Here is a 20,127-nt window from a genome sequence, read left to right on the forward strand (position 1 = left end):
TATTATACATACTATACTATATACTATATACTACACTACTCTTTGCTTAAAACTATCAGTTAAGGGCTCCACAGACCTTGCAATAAATCCACGTGATCTTTGATCCATTGCCGCCTATAGAGCGGCATAAAATAGTAGAAATTAAATAAAATGGAACTCAAAAATGTCCATACTAAATTGTTGCCATGTGTAAGCATTTTACGTCAAAAATGTGACAGTTACGTAGAAAGTGGCGCCCTCATTTATTTTCTATTATTTTATGTCGCACTATACGAGTACCTAAGTAGGTGCAACAAAGTCAATCGCTATATAATTTTTGCTTAACCGCGCGTTCTCAGTTCGGGCGAACTACTAGTATAATTAAAATGAAAGATAATTTAAAATTTGAATAAAGGATGACTCACGCTAGCCCGGGCCAGGGCCGGGCCGGAGCTCATTTCTTCAAGAGTTTACATTTTCATTGTCTTTTGTACTGTTTGAGGGTTCAATATGAGATTAAACGCTCAAGCAAATCAATTGTTTGAATTAACGATTATTATTAGTAAATCTCGTGTTTTAAAACAAAATTAGAAACTGGTGGCTCTGTGAGCTGTAGACCTCACGAACCCCCATGATTCCGAAACATTGAAATAATCCAAAAAATGGATCCAACCTGTTCACCAAATTTCACGAGAATCGGTTGTAAAATGCGACCTGTAGACGAGAGCGTCCGGAGTCCGGACGGACGGACGGACGGATACATAAAAATATTAGCCAAAGCTGTAACGGAGACCTTTGTTTATGGTTACTACAACAAGCTTCTGAAAACCTTCGTCTAGATCCAATAAAAGTATAACCGAATGTTTTTCTCTGAGATGAAGATAAGTGCAGAGCTAACGAGGCGGCAGGTCACTCGGCCGACAAAAACACTAATAAGTAATAACTAATGATCACCATTATAACTAATGACTACTATTTGTCACTGTTGCGAGCAATGGGTTTGATGGTAAGGTAACTATTACGAGTAAGTAGGTACCTACAATAAAAACAAGGTAGAGATTTCACACTGATCCTGACTATCACTTACACCTGATCCTGACTATCACTTACACCTGATCCTGACTATCACTTACACCTGATAGTTTGCTTTTGTAAATAGTTTGTCAGTTAAATATTTGTTGTCATTCACAAGCACATTTTCAAAACAAATACAAACAATAATTTATTTGCAGGGCCGTTGTTACTTTAGGCCCGTATTTTGTCACATAAGCGAGGATTAAGTACCTACCTAAATCGTAATCGTAAAAACTACTGAACGGATTTTTATGCGGTATTTACCTATGAATAGAGTGATTGTTGAGGAAGGTTAAGGCGTATAATTTGTTAAGGTTTTGTGTAAATTGGTTGAAATACTAGGTCTGAAGTAGTGGTGGAGACGCTGGGATAACAGAAAACTATGTACAATTGAGTACGATGATTATAGTTCTATTCCTGAGGGTTACATGGCGAGTTTCGTTGGCAATTATTATTCGGTCGCGGGTTCGGCAACTAATCGCTTACAGGATCGGAACAGGAATTTCTGAAGCTAACTAAGGCATTCAGCTGATTCCGTATTGTGCAGTGATCACGAATATCACGATCGATTCATCGCTCCCACTCATTCGGAGAGTTCACAGGATTTCAGGATTACAAGTTCCCGCAAAAGGGTCACGAATGTCACGATTACAGGCTAGATTAGTTATTAGGCTAGCAACACTCTTAACTGCCCCATCGATGGACCTTACATATTTGCACGGTGGCCCGCCTCATATAGCTTGAATATAAACTACTTATCTGTCTCTTCTTCTTTTTCGTTACACTGTTGACAGAGTGGTGGTGGTTATTTTACTATATGTACAGATCTACAGATAATAGGTATAAATACGTAGGTATTATTTAGCTATCTCTGGATACTAGAGCCACGAGCGCATCAGGCAGCCAATTAGTAGCAATGCAATATCACCAGCGTCGTGACACCACTCGGGCCGAGCACCATGCAACGAGGGGTTTCGCCAGGCAGATATACGCAGGCTGAGCTTGATTAGCCCGAATGATTTTACCCAAACATACCGGGGCCTAAGTGGTGTAAGCAACTTTAAAGATACATTTTTCAGAGGTATCGCCGTATCGGCATCCTAATTGAAAAGCAATTTATTTATTTATACAAAAGGTTAATGGTATATAAAATCATACAAAAATAACTTAAATATATCTTAATATTAATTAGGTGTTGTTTATTATTGCAAAAGAGCGAGATAACGCAATATATTATGATGGAATTGTTACTCGTTTTAGATACTGGGACAGTGATGAACAATCGGACGCCTATGTGCTGCCCAAACCTACAGGCTAACAGCCAGTCCACCGCCGTTGTAATCAGATATTTATGAACATTACGCTCCTCTGGTATATAGGTACGATCAAAGACATATCTAACTTCGTATAAGACGAATAAAGTCTAAGGAAAAAACGTGCCTCGGAATTGAAGCAAAAGTCATTCTCGAATAGATGGCGCACACACCTTTATCCTATCCTCGGCTAGATGGCGTGACGACACCGTTTCATATTTAACAATTTTAACACATAGATATTAGTTGAATGAACATGGATCAAAATGATATAAAAATAATAAAATCATTTATCCATATATATACATTTTTTGATAACTTTATACGTTTTCATTTTGAGTTTTAGTCGTGTGTCGATAGATGGCAGTAAATTTACTGTGACTACAAAATTTACAATGACAGGACCCCTCTATACTATCTATTCTTTTTGGTACGATTATACGTGTATACTGTTTAATGTACTCGTTCTTCTAAAGAATTATTGTATGCAGTCAAAATAATTTCAAGCATCTTTAATAACCGTAACAACTTAAAAAACAAAAATGCATTTTTGGGCTCGTCCGGGATTTGAACCCGGGACCTCTCGCACCCTAAGCGAAAATCATACCCCTAGACCAACGAGCCAGCTGAGTTAATGCTCGAATTAAATGAGCACTTTGCATCGCATTCACTATCGCCATCTTTCGTCAGAAGTGAAAGGTGACATACATACATATTTAAACCAAAATACTTCCGTGATATGCGACATTAAACCCTATTGTGCTGAATGTAAGAGGCACCTCAGAATTATGAATGGAGCATTATCAATAGAAACGTATCTTTATTTTTTATCAATGCCGCTGTTATAAAAAGAACCATAAAATTATGTATGTACCTACTTAATCAAGGGCTTAATATTGATTATAGTGGAATGTAGGTGTATTATTGTGGATTATGAATATCATGCCCGTTATAGATACACTAAGTTGACCCGTTTTCATGCGATTGCGTCCGCGAAAACTTTTTGAACCTAACTATCATCCTCTTTCGGGTTGAATTTAATAAATAAAATTCACCAGACCAACTGGTAAAAACTCTCTAGATTTTAATAACAAAACTTCCGTGAGACACAGACATATTAAATATACCCGTTTTTAATATATGACCCGTTGAGTGACCCGTTTTTAATATATTTAATAACTCTCTAGATTGTTCAAAAATCGATAGCAATGTTGCATTTTATTTGTTACATGTGAGGCAAAGTAATCAAATGCACATTTTGAGTTGTTTACTTATGTTTGCTGATTGAATTGACTTTTTAATGATGATTTTGAATGATAAATATTTAATAACATACCTACATTTGGATTTGATTTGGTTTGTTTTATATCTTGCTGTTAATATTTTCTTCGGGTTGGTGTGGTGAAAATTTTTGTGTTTTACTCGGGGGCAAATTTTGTTTAACCCTCTTGCTTTGAAACCCTCTCAAAGCTCAAGATTCCATTTTTGGAACCCTTCGCTTGCTCGGGTATCAATGTTAGCATGAGAGGTTAAACAATAACTTTGTCCCCTTGTAAAACAAATAACTATTATTAGTGGAGTTTTACAAAATTGAATGTACCGTAAAACGGAGTGAGTAGGTTTCGCGGGGAGCTATGGGTTATGAATGGGGAGAGAAGGATTGAGAGGGGGGTGAGGTGGGTTTTTAAGGCTACTGCTACAAAAATAATGTATTCCAATTTAAAATAGAGCTATAGTAATATTCATAATATAAAAAAATCGATCCAACAATCTTCCAAAATCACCTTTGTATGAAAAACCCTCTCACCCCAAATACGAGGCACTACGGGGTGAGGTGGGTTTCCCTCCTTATCGTCAAAGTTATGAAATGGAACTACCCAAAATAAAATACAAACTAAAATACAAACGTCCGAACCACTTATTATATACACCATTCAGTTTTCACATGTAAAAATAAAATTTTATCGAGGTTTGAAAGTCAAATTTCACCCAACTCACCCCATATTACGGTAGGTATTTTTATTTTTACGCGGACGAAGTTGCGGAAGGAGGCTAGTTAAGTATTACCTGTTAAAGGTATACAATATACCTAATATTGTATACCTCTAACAGGTAATACTTCAAGCCGTACTATTCACCGTACTAGCGCTAAACATTAATCACTGCACTACATATGTACCTACACAATGTATTTATGAAGGCCAGTTACACTAAACTTATCCTGCAGCCACACTTTTACCCGTATTGACCTTACCTAAGTTTTATACCTACATAGGTACTGGGTCAGTGGCGGGCATTCGGACGTCTACCTACCAACAAAGTTATTGTAATGGTATTCAATATTGAAACATAAAGAAAGTAAAGGAAGGGACAACCTCCCTGCTCCAGTATTACCATAAGCAATAACGGTTCATTGGAGGAAACGGGTCCGGGAGTAGAACCCGCACCCCACGGCACATTGACCTACTTCCGTGTTTACGTGCAGGCGACATCAACAAAGCTGTTTGGGCTACTTCCATTTACGATTACTTACTAGACGTAATGTGTGCAAGTCCAAAGGAATAACTAGATACCATATAAAAAATGGTTTATCTTGACAAAAGAAATCCCTTATTCCAAAGCCACTAGCTCCATAATTCACCAAGATATGCTAATACAGAATAATCTTTCTTCTGCTCTGCCCAACTCCAAACTTCTAGCTAACTTCTGTTAGAAGTTAGTTGAGGTTTCTAAAAACTAGTCCCCCAGCAATCCTGACAAGTTGTTCACCCTGACTTGTATTGTTACTCGACTGACGTACGGCAACCCTGACTAGATATAGGCTATATATTATAGCTATATAATATAGCTATATGATGATATAGCTATATCATATAGCTAGTTGAAAAGTTGGGCATGCTGCACTCTTTAATTAAGTATTTGATCAATATGGTCCTGGGTTCGAATCCCAGTAAGGGCATGTATTTGTGTGATGACACAGATATTTGTTCCTGAGTTATGGTTCTTTTCTATGTATTTAAGTATTTATATATTATATATAAGTATCGTTGTCTGAGTACCCACAACACAAGCCTTCTTGAGCTTACTGTGGGACTTGGTCAATCTGTGTAAGAATGTCCTGTAATATTTATTATTATTAGTTATTAACAAATTGCTCTGATAATTAGATTAAGATAATATGTACCTATGTAATACCTAATTAACTAATTACTATTCATAAGTGCTTGTTGCTGGGCCTACATGAATAAAGTATATTTTGAATTGAATTGAATTACCTGTGTGTGTGACCTGGGTGACCTTTACCACAACTACAAAAAGCGTTGCATCTTGTCTTGTCTGATACTGCTGCAGCTAGGACACCAACTTTTAGTCTGATGATTTTTCACGTTTAACTTTAAATACTCATAAAATTTTAATTAGTGTCCGACCAGAGGTTTCGGTTTAGGTAGGTTTCAGCATAAAATCACGTTTCGGCCGAAGGTTCGATTTCGGCCAAAAACTGCCGAAACTTATCAACATTGTACTGACTATAAAATAAGCAGCGCAATACGTAGGAACAAAACAGCTAATAAAAACGAGGAACAATTAAACGAGAATCTAATAACTAAGTATAAGACTAAGCCCTTAATTGAATGACTTTGTAAAAACGATCAAGCAATCAAAACGACAATTATTTGCGCAAAAACAAAAGGAAATTGTGTCTGGGGCAATTAGTCGGCGTCTCGCCTTACAGCAATAACCGTGGACGTATCGTAAATCTGCTGTTTTGTTGGCTTTGATGCTTGCTTATGATAAACAAGGGCATGCGGTAGGAATGAGAATAAGATACAATACCAAGGATTGACATAGACGTTGCTTACCTTACCAGGATTCGAACCCGGGACCTGCTGCTTCGTAATAGGCATGGTCACTACCGACTAGGCTAGGAGGCCGTTAATATACCTAACATCTGTGTGATGAGATACTATACGAGGAAATGACGCATTAGTAACCCCGACACACTCCCGGGACCTGCTTAAAGATATTTGCGGGAGCCCTGCCACGGGGAGCCAGCCAAGACGGACCCCCCTGACGATCGTGTTGATGCATGATGGGCGCGCATCTCACGCATTCATCAACTTCATTTCGCGTGTACCAATCAGCGTGAGCGATCTTCAAGGTCGTATCAAATAAGATCAAAACCGTAACAAGTGTTAAATCTGAACCGGGCTCCAGAAAGTGTGCTTGTAGGGTTGTGTGTAGGGTTTCCGACACTAAGTAGATTTGGTGGTTCCTTGATTTGGCAATTACAGAATTGTTGAAGATATTTACAGCTAATTTACGTAAACATTCTTTCGTAGTATGTACAACCTAGAACAGTAAAGTTAGGTCACGAAATAGTAAGTAGAAGTTTCATAATAACGGGCAAAAGTTTGCTTGTACAGTGCCCGTTGCCAAATTCTTTGGTTTGCTGGTTCTAGTTTTTCATGTTGACTTCCGAAATTGATTAGATATTTACTTTTGTTCCAAACTGACTTTTGCAAATTGTATGTTTGATGTCGACATTCTGTCGTGTGAACTTAGCCCGTCTTTATTATGTTATACGGGTAAACTATAGTTGTTTATTTATAGGTATTTAGTGCCCAAAAACTCAAGAGATTTGCAAATTCGTTTCGTTTATTCAATATCTCACCAGTACCCCTAGTGTACATTTCATTCAATAGCGTGGCGAGCGTTCACGTTTGCGTTATGTCTCTTTTTGTATGGGAATTTGAACAGCGCGCCAAGCGGGACGTTTTGGAACGTCCATACCAAATTACACTTAACGCAAACGCGTACGTCACGTCACGTCACGCTATCGAGTGAAATGTACACTAGGGGTACACTAGGGGTACACTAGGGGTACACTAGGGGTACACTAGGGGTACACTAGAGGTACACTAGGGGTACACTAGGGGTACACTAGGGGTACACTAGGGGTACACTAGGGGTACACTAGGGGTACACTAGGGGTGCAGTAGACAGACAAAAGGCCCTTATAACTTTTACTTTTATAAGTGTCACTGAAAATGAGCAACAGCTCGCGTCACCAAGTTAGCGGAAAGTTGTAGTTTTTCATGTTGGCTCTCGATTGAACTATTACTGAATGAAGTTGAAGGAGAGTTGAAGAGTTGTGCGTGTGAAGTGACACCCCCCGCCGCCGCCCCGCAACCCCCACCGGCACCCCCGTGGCGCCGTCGGCGACACTTAGTGATGTGCCGCGGGAATAATCCTCATGAGTAAATCACATAGTAAGAAATTTTTTACCAATTTCTCACAAGAAAGGGAACATTGAATTTGTACTCGATGGGTATCGACTTAGCGGTGAATGGTCGATAGAAACGTCTTATGCTACATGAAAATGCTGACGTGTGTTACGCACTAACCCCCTTATTCATAAACGTTTACTAAAGTTAACAAGCCGATAATAGTCGTTTGTCCCTTTCCGACGTATTGGTATGATGGAAAGGAACAATTGGGACAAGGGATAATTATTTAACAAGGAATCAAGCTCCGAATTTATCCAATTATATTTTTGAGACCATGATGGAAAGGAATACGTGGCTATTTTCAAAAATATTACCGACAACCTGGAATTGACTTCAGTAATACCTACGTAGTACATTAATTATTGTAAAACATGCAGACGTTTCATATTTGATCTAAATCGGTTAAGCAGTTTAAGCGTACAGAGGTCACTTTCGCATTTAGTATTTGTAGGGATTTCCTACAACGCGGAATGTTACCGGGAATGTTGGCGGTAACGGTCCAGCACTAGGTACCAACACCGGGGAACTAATAAAAGAAGAATGCGGCAAACGGCGCAAGTTTGTTTTTGCCAACTTTCTCTTTGGCCCAGTTGCGAAGGTCGCGGGTTCGAGTCCTGGCGCACGCACGCTGTGCTGATATTATCGACTTTCACTCAACTCTGGAAGTCGCAGCTTTTTCAAACTTTGTGAATATAGGTAGGTACATATGTACTTAGACTAGGGTCAAGTTTAGAAATTGTTTCAAGGCGTAAATTCTGTTATTATTGTAATTTCATTCGTTTTCAGTTTTGATACGGCAAAATCAGGATAATTATTATTTCTATATTTTACTATACTTTCTAACGGAGATGGCGGGATGACCTGGACAGCTTCTGAACAACTGGCCGGAGGAAACACCAAATCGGGAGTCGTGGAAATTAAGGGGAGAGGCCTTTGCCCAGCAGTGGGACACTCAACGTTGCTCAAAGGCTAGGAAAAAAAATATTTTACTTATAGTTGACCGGTCTGGCCTAGTATTGACCCTGCCTATGAAGCCGATACCCACAACACAAGCCTTATTGAACTTACTGTGGGACTTAGTCAATTTGTGTAATAATGTCCTGTAATTTTTTTTATGTAGTACTTAGCACTATTTGGCTACAATCACATTTTATTAGAATGGGTGATGCATGAATGATGATTACTTCTGTAGATGCATATACGCATATGCAAGACGTATGACTATTTACTAATATTATAACTGTGAAGGTAACTCTGTCTGTCCTTCTGTTACCTCTTCACGCTTAAATTGCTACACCATTTGGGATACTATATACCTATTTGATACGGATTCTACTTTTATAACAAATTCACAAAAGTAAAGAAGTCCTAAAAACCGTAAAGTTGTGTTACAGTACCTACTTTCATTTTTTACTTTTGGCCGCCATTGATCAACTTTGTTGTTCCTAATATGACACTGTGGTGTCGATTACAAGTATAAAAATAAAAACGTCGAATAGCACCCCTATTAGTGGGTCGCATGGTATCACGAGTATGGAGGACTATTCATTGTAATTCATTATGAGTCGTGCCCCACGCGCTCATTAAAGCCTGGACGTATATTGAGGGTTATGTATGAATCTCAGCGCGTCTCGCTCGCGCTCTCGTATATTAGTGTGAGAGGAATGCATTAAGATTAATATGGTTTTGTTATGCATCACGTTTCTGGGTCCTATAAATTAACTAATATACACATTTTGACGACTTTAAGTAAACTTTGGAATAAGATTCGAGAAGTCACTGCCACTCGATGACATGTGTAAATCATTTGCTTCTGCAATACATACATGCAGATATTATTCAATATCTTAAAATGTAGCCACTAGGAGACAAAATAAATGTCCCGCGACACGTATCGCCACCGACGTCCGGTCCGGTGAAGTGGTCCGACATGTCTGGCAACATCGGGCGACAGTGCCGCAGCCCGCAACCATGTGTTATAGCTAAGGCGTACGATGTCGCCAGATATGTCAGGTAACATCATCGCTCGACTTCGCTTGGCATGTCGCCGACACATGTCGTGGGATATATATCCCATATGTATCCCATCCCATATTGGAATGCCCCATGGAAGAGAATCACTAGTGTACAGTCGTTAGCGATTAGTGTTACAGAACAATTAAGGCGTGTCATATATTTTTGCGCGCTGCGTTGAGCAGGGTATTGCAGGTGGGTGTACCTCCGCGGAACTCACGGAGGGATGCTATAATGTCATTAAAGAGAATATTTCGGGCGCCATTAATCTACATTAGGTCGCGGGCGGCTTTTTGTCGCGCACCGCGGGGTCACGAGTGTCACGACTCACGAGGAGGGGTTCCCAGGGTTGATCTGCTAATGTCACACTTCGAAATTTAAAATAGATGTCATGTAACAAAGAACAAGCAAAAGTAAAAAAAATGTTTATTTACCTACATTAAATAGTAGTTAGGTACAGTCACCGGCAATAATAATTATGTTACGCAAAAAAGGCCGCAAAAATACCTGACACGAGCTTATTTGTAGAGCCTAAGAGCGTGTTACATATTTTTGCGGCCTACGAAGAGTAACATACTATATATTGCATTGCAGGTGACTGTTCCAAAAAAATCCTTTTTTAAAGTAAAAAATGTAGGTATGTACCTACCCTATGTCACCAGTGTCATAAAAAGGGATGGTTTTATAGCGCAGTAAACTAACGCCAGCACTTTACAGTGGAATACCTACTCGGCACAAACACACCTAAACACACTGCCACACTGCCAAAACAATGTCGGGTAAAAACTTACGATAGCTTCCGGTAGCCAACACTAATTTTGAACCGTCATCCTCAGCTTTTGCGTTTTATTATAATTCCATGCATCTTTTAGTTTCCAGAAATAAACGAATAGTTCTTTCCAAAAAAAAGTTAGTTTCCTCACACTGGTCCCTTTCGGTACGGTCCGTTCCTTTTGATACGGATTAATAAAGAAAAGCCAATGCCAATGATTAGAGTACTTTAAAGTTATACTGTTCTGACCATCATGTATTTTCATTTCCAATTATACTTTATCCCTTTCTTACAAACACATAAGTCAAATAGACAGATAAAGATAAACGATTATTAGCTAATTGAGGCTTGTAGCGCGTTTACGAACAACGGGTAAATAACAAAGCTATCTTATCGCTACCCTAAGAGCGATCTTTACCAGAAAACATTTGAGTAGGTGCTTAGTTGAAAATGCGATATAGATAAATATGTGCAATAAAAACAGTGAAAACTTAATAGGTAGTTTTACATTTAATTATTTCAGTTCCGTGTTTGTTTAATTTCACATCCTAAGTCTGTTTATAGTGGTATACCAAATTATATTTCATTAGTTTCCTTATAAAAAAAATAGGTAACTTGTCATCTTTTTTCCATATTATCTACTTAAATTACTTCTTTTACAGTCCAATAACCATTAACTATTATAACTTTTAAATATTTTTCTCAAACATGCAATGAAATATTGATGTTATGTTCCTTATAATAGGCTGCGAAGTATGACGTTTCAGGTGCGGCTAGGACAAAAGGTCGTTAATGGAATTTCATACACATCTTGCAGGCCTAGGCCGGCAAAGTCCTCTTTTTTAATTTTCATTTCACAGATATTTGTGACACAGCATCGTGGCATTCATCCATTAAAAAAAACTAGAGGCAGTATTTGCTTTATGGTTCGTAAGGACACTCTGCCACTACGCCTTTAAAAAAAAAACAAAAAACAATGTTTGCTATAATTTGCAGTTTTATTTGTATAAAATCAACATGAACTTAATAAATAAAACATTCTATCATTTTATAATTTTAAATTATAAATTTTACTACACAAATAAAAACATTTAAAATATTTCATCTAAACGTTAGCGGTAAAAAGGTCTACTCAAACACGCGTAGTTATATTTTTTAAATTGTTATGGAGGTAAAGTTGAAAAATATTCATTCTGTTTTATTGGATTTATGGTGCGTTGTTGATTTTTTGACTTTAATATGAGTTCCGACGAAATAATGAAATTAATATTAATTGTAATCGTAGGTGTTGGAATTGGCAGCGTAAGCAGAATTGATTTTAATAACTTGCTGCCTCTGCCGCCAAGTCAAAGACGAAGTATGTATATGGTTGCTTATGGTAATTTTATTATTTAAGAAACTAAGAAAAATGGCTTACAGTTTATTAGAAACAGTAACTACAAATTCGTCAACACTGTGGAAATTATACTTATTTACTCCATGCATAAAGCAACGATGTATGTGAAACATGATATCAACATGAAAGACTATGTAAACTTATGTGACGAAAACGAAAGTCAGACGGATACAAGACGAAAAATCAAAGATACATGAAAATATACGGGTAGTAAAAATACACGACTCGTGTAAAACATACGCGTTAAATGATATAGGTACGTGTTGGTTATATTTTGGGTGTAGTTTACTTTTAGTTTTTTCTATAAATAAAACTTGGGTTTCGTGGATTTTTTATTTTATTTATTTCATTGCATGTTTGAGAAAAGCACTATACATACCTCGGCGGGAAATGGGGTTGCCCGCGCTCAGACATATTCGGTCTCGCTTCGCTCGGCCGTCTATATGTCTTCGGCCGGCAACCCCTTTCGTCCCGGCCTCTGTAGTAATGTACTATTGTGTGCTACATTGTATCGATATACAAGGCGTCCCAAAACTATGGGACATCAAGGGAAAGTACCTTACATATCGTAGATAGGATATTTTACTGAAAGAAGACATTATTTTAATTTAAAAAACAATTTAAACTGCATTCATAGATTTTTAAATAATTACATGGTTGAACCGGGAATCGAACCCCCTACACGAGAAAAAAAATTACCCTGTACCTTTATCATACCAATCGAAAGGCTTCATCATAAGGATTATTTTTTGCTAAATAACATAGTGTCAGAAATAAAAGGAAGACCACGATTTTTAACATTTGATGTGAAATTTATTAGATTAAGCCATCGAAAACGGCAAATAATAATAAAAAATCTCAACGAGTTGAGAATCTACTTTTTTTTGACGTCTCCAGGTGGCAATTTTGGTCTGTAGATTGCTTCACAAGTTGCCAAGTTGAGCACCCAAGTTGGGCACCCAAGTTGCAACACTGTCGGTTCCCCGCAAACATTCCGCGTAAGTAACGGGTTCGTGAAAGGGCACTTTTCAGCGCCATTCCGAACGTTATTCGCAATAAGTGGCTGGTCGTTTGTTCAACGATAATGGCCGCCGTTGGGGCTCCGTAGCCTGCCTCCTTCATCAGCAAAAGATATTCAGAGTTACCGACTAGGGCCTATTTGTACCGAAAAGTTGCTACTTATGCTTTCGGCAACTTTTGTGATCAGTGACGATGCTTATTAGGACGAAAAGTTAAATTTTGCAAATCGACATGACGTTGACCGCACTGTTATGATACTTGTGATTAGGTAAACAATAGAACGTTCAATCCGTCAGCACTCATATTTTCAAGAATAAATTGACTGTGACATCGTCAGCGTCAGAGTAGGTTTAGGAAGATTATTAAATACTTACTTAAAATTTTATATTTATAGGTATCTAAAGTGCTCTGTCGGTTAAATAACAGATGTTTATTTTAATTCTTACTCCAAATTATCGACGTTGCCTATTATTATTGTCAGTACAACCTGTCCCTCAATCCCTCATCTCCCCCCCTCCTCTCTCTTCATTTGTACTTCTTTGTTTATTCAGCACAGAATCATTCGCGCGTTAAACCGCGAAACACCTAATAAACGCTTGTGGATCCGGCTTTAGATGTTAAAATAGGTCACTGTTAACGGCGGGACGTGGACCGGATAATGCTATGTAAAACCGAGTGATTGTGAGCGAGATATACTTACGTACACAAGGGTTATTTATAATCGTGTGCCGAGAACGAGTGAATAAAAAATTCGGGTGAAACAGGCTGCGTTTCCACCAGAGATGTGAGATGATGTTTTTAACAACCAATAGAATCACTCGCGCTGAGGACGAAAACAAATGAAGTGATTCTATTGGTTCTTAACAAAAATATCCCTCGCTACGCATCCTCGCACATCTCTGGTCGAAAGTGTCGAAACGCAGATAAAGGTTGCACTCAGCTGCTGTTGCCAAGTTACCGTGGCATGATTTGAGTACCCAACTATAGTAGAAACTATTTAAAATGTCCATATCCACTTGAGAGCTTAACTGCCTATGGATGGCATCATCGTCTTTTGTTAAACCTAACCTTTAATTACCTGTGCAAAATGCAATGCATAATTTTAATTATGTTGGAATAAAGAAACTCACATACTTACATACAAACATGAACGCTGAAAACAATATACTCTTTTTTTGGGCAGTCGTGTAATAACGTAAGATTTCATACGATTAACAACTTTACCGTCTTAATAAAGGTTCAAGAGTTAACCATGAGACCTTCGAGTACTTAAAGCATAACTCACAGCTCATGCCGCTACTCCGGACACTGGAAGGTGAAAAACGGCTTCTAACAGCAACTTTACTAGGCAGCGGGAGAACATTACTAGGAAGACGTTTAATAGGATGCCCTTTCCTGTCCGGCAGAGACGATGACGGTGCGTCGTATACTCGTAACGGATCTAAGCTGGGGTTTTTCCGAGAGTTTATAGAACGAAGTGCAAAACATTTCTCAAGATTAACACGATGGAGACCGAAGTTTTAAAGAGTCTTCGCCATTATTATAATTATTTGAAAACCGTCTTCGCCATTCTGTTCTGCTCACGGTCCTGCCCACAGCGTGAAAAATGTAAACGGCGTATTTAAGGATCAGGTTAGACTGGATGGCTCGAGAGCTCGAGTCATCGAGTCAGTTGTAATACGAAGCTGTTACGGTTTGGGGCAATCAGCGGCTATTCGGCGGCGTTGGAGCGCGGCCACCGCACCGCACCGCCGCCGAGCGGCAATTGTTATGGACAACGGACTAAAGCACCGCAAAATTCTACATGTCACGCTGTAAAAATCCCGAAAACGTACTAAAAATTCGACATGGGAAGAATGGTATGAAAAGCTACATTTAGCCACTGGCATCATTTTGGTGTAGGTACTTAAACGAAACCAGTTTACTCATAAAAAGTAAAATCGACAGTCATATTTTAAACATGTCAATCGACTACCTACCTACGTACGCCTAGCTTATTGATAATCATAATGCCTTTAATTTCAATCTTTCTGTAACGTTTGAACATCAAACAAATACGTTGTACCGAGATAACTGAAATCATCAAGTGAATTGAATCGGTAAATGTGGAGCTGTAATACTCCAGAGCGAGACAAGAAGGCCAATTTGAGCGTACACTAACATCAGAATGATGTCATTTAGTTGTCATGCGTCTCGTTCGCGCCAGTATATGCACGGGCAAGAACAAGAGAAAAACACGACAACTAGGTAAATGACATCATTCAAAATAATATATGATTCTGATGTCAGTGTACGCTCGAATTGTCCTGAAGGAGCCAAGCGGATCAAGGAGGGGAAAGTGTCCGATCCCGCATCAGGAGGCCTCCATCACTGAGGCTTGTCGCCCCGGGATGCCCCGGGGTACAAGGAGAGCTCCAAAAAGCTTATAAAATACGGAGGTTGTGCGCACAAATATTTGAGGCAAGCAAATGAATTACGTCACTTGGTGTTGTGTTTGCTGGTCTGGTCCCTTCTCAAGAATATTCACCATGCTGTCGCTCGCACGTTCACTAACAACCTGTATACACCAATAATAGACTTTAAATTGTCGTGAGTCATGCCTAACATAAAGCTAAGCAGCGAGCGAGAACATCATGTATGTATTAACCATAGAGTCCATAGCTATATGCCCATACGTTAGACTTTTTTCGATTATTGTAAAAATTAGGTGCGAAAAACAGATTTTATAATAATTTTTAAATGCTCCTATAATAAATAAAAATTCGAAATAAAATCAAACGTAGGGGCAAAGCTAAGGCTGATATACGACAGATTGTGTAAAAATATTTTCAAGTTTATATCCAGAGAGAAAAATAAGGACTATACGTCTGTATGAATAGGCGATTTCACGCGAGTCTCCACTTTCGTCTTAATATCTCAAAAGAAAACAACGCTATTCACAACAGAAATCCGCAATATCTCCACAAAACAACAGAAAAGTGTTTTGCGCGCATGATAATAAGGAAATCATCTGTTTTAAAATCGTTCGTTTATCGTTAATCGACAGTTTTCATCAATAGGTACAGATGTGCGGAAAGTTTCCAATAAATAAATAAAATAAATAAATAAATAAATATTATAGGACATTTTTTACTCAAATTGACTAAGCCCCACGGTAAGCTCAAGAAAGCTTGTGTTGTGGGTACTCAGACAACGATAATATATAAATACTTAAATACATAGAAAACAACCATGACTCAGGAACAAATATCTGTATCATCATACAAATAAATGCCCTTACCAGGATTCGAACCCGGAACCATCGGCTTCATAGGCAGGGCACTACCCACTAGGCCAGACCGGTCGTCACAAGTCATAAGTCATAAGTGTATTTATTGTCTGTAAACAAAACTAATTAAAAACTAAACTTAAATATAAATATAAATTAAATAATAATGACAAATAAAAATAAGTTGCAAAAGTTCTCGGAAATTTTAGAATAATTTCACAGGAAACAAAAGACTCTTTCATAAATATGAGAAGTAGCCGAAATTTATCCATGTTGAAATTTCGCAATTTTAATAATATAACCCGCGCCCATCCTATCCGCGGTCCTAACAAAAATAAGATACCTACGTAATAAATAACGTGTTCTGGATTGTATTCGCATAACATAAAACAAATCACGACAAAAAGACATAAACCGCCGTACATCATTAAACAGTCCCGTAGATCAAGTTCAACGGCGCGGAGCTAACTCTTCCCTTATACATATAAAGTAAATTATTAGCGGCCGTGCCATAAATTGTCGCGGGAGATTATCTTTATGCGGGAAGAATGTGGGCGATGGGAAGAATGTGGGCAATAGAAATGTGGTCACGTGCACGGCTGAAATTTACGAGCGCAGGATGATTGCAGGCCGACTTGCCAACGGAGGTCTCCAAATACGGAAGTTTCATAAGAAATTTACTAAGGCCTCGTTTATGATTCAGTAAAATCAGTGAGTCTTGGTTAACGATTTATTTTATTTATTATGATCACGCAGAAGCTGGGGTTGTGGTGCGAGAACTTTAGAAATTAGCTTGCTGTTTGCGCAAATGAATCTCGAAGTACTTATTTTACACACATCTGGTAAATTTTATAATATCTGATAAGTTTCTACTAGCTTTGTATTTTTTAAATAAGTCCTTATACATCATAGTTAACTAGTTATTTAAAAAGAAAAATACTTTTCTCAGTTGACGCTACGCAGTAAGCGGAAAATTCTAGAACCAAATAAACAGGAAAATTTTATACTTCGAACACTCACACACACAACACACACTCTGCGAACACTCTGTGAGCGGTGGTTACCTAACCGTTAGCTAGAATAGACAAATAGTTTACTAACACAGCCTTAATTTCAATGAACACTGACTATTGAATTTATACGTCAAGGATGAATCACATAACGAAAGTTACTACATTCCTCTATATAACTGCACAATGAAGAGACTAGTAGAGGGCTTAGAAAAAAAGTGGCTTCGCATCGTAAAACGGCCCACCAAACTCAACGCAACGACATGATCACTTTGTCAAAATTGATGTGACTAATCAATAAAGAAGAAATTTGATAAGCTTTTTGCTGAAGCCCCCCCTTCAGCCTTCGCACGGAGATCACATTATACAATACATTGTTTCAAGCCTTATTGTTCCGATATATGTATTACACCCGAGAGCAATGAAAACAGGTCACATTGTTGTACCTATCGAATTATGACTTGGACTGTCATCTGTAATAAATAAAACCTACCTATATTTTTTAATGATAAAACGATTAAATCTGCGATTGCAGCTGCGATCGTGGCCCACAAAAATGGACTTACCGGAAGAACAGCGCCGACTCTCGGATCAGCATTTGCTGAGGCGAGCCCATTTCGTAGTAAACAATATGTAATTATGTATGTCTTAAACCTTATCATGTTACTTTTCAACCGACGAAAAAAACGGAGGAGGTTCTCAAGTCGACGCGTATATTTCTTTTTTTTTGTATGTATGACCACGCATAACTTTTTACAGAGTAGTTCGATTTTGATAATTATTTTTTTATTGGAAAGGGTATACCCCGAAGTTGGTCCCATATAAATTTGGAAAAAAAAATCCAACCTAGGGTAGGAAAATAGGAGATGATTGATTTTTTCAATACCGATTGTAACGTATGACCACGCATAACTTTTTACAGAGTAGTCATAATAATAATAAAAAAATGGAAAAAAATCCTACCCTAAGGGTGGGAAAATAGGGGTAATTTATGTATATTAAAAAAAAATAAAAATAAATAAACAAAATATGGACTGTTTGTCTGAAATAAATGCATTTTTTTTTTTATAAATTATAGCCACTGAAAATTATAAAATAAAAACTTTTTAACAAAAAAATTTAACCGCCGAAAAAAAAACTATACACTGAGAGAAAAATCACCACCAGGAATTAATAAACAGTTCTGTACTGGGGGAAAAAATGAAGTTTTAGTAGTAATCATGGAAGTTTCACTATTTCTGTAAAATTTATTTATTTCTACAAACAGCTCAGTAATACTAAATCTAATTTCAGCAAACAGACTTTAGTAAATGGAGCATTAAACAAAGTTCAGTATTTGTTACAATCCATTTTTATTACTACTAAAATTCTCCGATTTTTACTAGTAAAGTTTGTGATTTTTGGAAAAAAGCATCTGTGATTTCAAGTTATGATTTTAGTAAATGTCTCACTTACATAGTTTTGTAATATCTAAAAAACGAGTTCGCGGGAATAACATTACCCCATTTAAAATAACAATTCAGTTGTTACTATAGCGACATTACAAAGTTTACTGGTATTTAGTAGATAGACTTGTTGTGTTTATGTTCATTGTTGTACCAATCACTAAACGAGTTTTGTAATACCAACACAGCGAAACGAATGTTAGTGATTTTAGTAAAATTTACTACTTGCTACGTTCATTTGGTTAGAGTTAGTATTGTGTCGGATGTCGGGCGGGCGTGTCTCGTGTCTTCTTTGTTTAAAACATACTTAAGTTAAATAATAAATTTAGGATATATTGTGGGCCATGGACATATTAACCCGCGACCTACTGTGTAGTTGGGGTCTACAGGAATATATTGTTCTGCAACTTCGAGCTAATAGCTGTTGTTATTCTAGTGATAATGACATCAAAGGTAAATCTAAACTGTTTGCAATTCCAACCTCCCTAGCACAGGTGCGCCGCGAGAGCATGTTGCGCGCGTAATAACTACTAGTCTCTTTCTGACTGTATGAATAAGAAAGGAATGGGTAGAATATCTCGACAGGCTTTTATAGTGCCTCTTTAGTACAGAGATATACTACCAAATGCTTTTTTATTCATACAGACAGAAATAGAGACGGGTAGCTACCACGCGCGCGACATGCTCTCGCGGCGCCCGTTTGCTAGGGGCGGAGGAATTGCAAACAGTTTAGTTTTTGCCTGTGACGTCATTATCTCTAGAATAACAACAGCTAGCTTGGAATCGCAGTACAGTTTAGTAAAACCTATGACGTCATCGTCTCCGATATTGCTAAAGCACGCTTAGAATTACAAAACGGTTAGTTTTCACCCATGACGTCATCACCTCCGATATTGCTAAAGCACCTCTCGGAATAACAAAACCAAATTTCTGAAATTACTCTAGCATACTTCAAATTACAAATATAGAAGTTGTATTTCCTACTAAATGGAAATTGCAAAAGTCAATTTGTTCCTATTAGTTGACTCTCCTTGTCCCCGGATTAAGTTTTATTTTTGTAATTCTAAGTGTGTTTTTGTTAGTTTTTTCTCTCAGTGTAAGGCAATAAAAAAACCGGCACTAACACGAAACGAATCGACCAACAAAAACAATAGCGCACTGAAAAGAAAAAAATAATTATTTTGTCTTCAATAACGCAACTGAATACCTACCCTACAAGTATGAACCTAGAAAGTATGAACTATATACATATGTACTTCTGAAATCAATCACACAAATTTGCGTATTTATATATTTACAATTTGTTATTTTTGGAGTCGGTGCCGGTGCTTCACTAAGGTGCTCAAGTTTGTTTGAGGCTGGCACCTGACAAATGTCAAATAGGTACCTGACAAATGTGTCCCGTAGCAGCCGGAGCGGTGCCGCCGTAATGCAGAGAGCGAATTACCGTACCTGGCTAATATGGCACGGAGATTGCAAAGCATCGTGAGGGAACTCTAGAACTTTATACATATTAGGAACAAACATTTTTTAGGATTCTTTATCGTTT

At 37.8% G+C, this 20,127-nt stretch overlaps 1 protein-coding gene and 1 non-coding gene across 2 annotated transcripts in view; one reads left to right on the forward strand and one right to left on the reverse strand.

The window, feature by feature from the left end:
* LOC134797012 (dopamine D2-like receptor) overlaps positions 1–20,127 on the forward strand; it is a 281,210-nt gene that overhangs the window by 22,791 nt on the left and 238,292 nt on the right. The window lies entirely within an intron of this gene.
* Positions 2,919–2,990, reverse strand: Trnap-agg (transfer RNA proline (anticodon AGG)). The gene has a single exon. It is a non-coding gene; the product is annotated as a tRNA-Pro (tRNA).

Source organism: Cydia splendana, chromosome 14 (assembly GCF_910591565.1).
Source record: "Cydia splendana chromosome 14, ilCydSple1.2, whole genome shotgun sequence".
Lineage (NCBI taxonomy): Eukaryota > Metazoa > Arthropoda > Insecta > Lepidoptera > Tortricidae > Cydia > Cydia splendana.